We start from the raw sequence: 449 nt of genomic DNA on the forward strand, positions 1-449 counted from the left end.
TGGCTGGCGCCTTAGCCAGTTGAGCCATAGGCACCGAGCCTGCCACAGCTATTTTTTGTTGCAGTTGTCATTGTTGTTTAGCTGGCCCAGGCCGGGTTCGAACCCGCCAGCCTCGGTGTATGTGGCTGGGGCCATAACCACTGTGCTACAGGTGCCTAGCCCCAAGCAGAGTTTTAACATCTGCTGAATTTCCAGGAGTATAGTGGACAACCCCGTAAATGGGGAATGAATGCACTTTCAGATTTGGTGCATTTTTTTTTGGGGGGGGGGGTTGAGGTCTAACACAACCTTAGTGCTACCGAAGTCTCAATCCCACACTTATGAACAGTCTGCACTGATGGTTGCAATCCCACACTTATGGACAGTCTGCACTGATCACTGCAATCCCACACTTATGAACAGTCTACACTGATGGTTGCAATCCCACACTTATGAACAGTCTGCACTGA

The 449-nt window shown here is 50.1% G+C and overlaps 1 protein-coding gene across 1 annotated transcript in view; it reads right to left on the reverse strand.

Moving 5' to 3' along the window:
• WWOX (WW domain containing oxidoreductase) overlaps nt 1-449 on the reverse strand; it is a 970,358-nt gene that overhangs the window by 671,016 nt on the left and 298,893 nt on the right. The gene's annotated exons all lie outside the window — the stretch shown is intronic.

The sequence above is a fragment of the Otolemur garnettii genome, unplaced genomic scaffold (genome assembly GCF_000181295.1).
Source record: "Otolemur garnettii isolate 467f Iridium unplaced genomic scaffold, OtoGar3 scaffold00047, whole genome shotgun sequence".
NCBI lineage: Eukaryota > Metazoa > Chordata > Mammalia > Primates > Galagidae > Otolemur > Otolemur garnettii.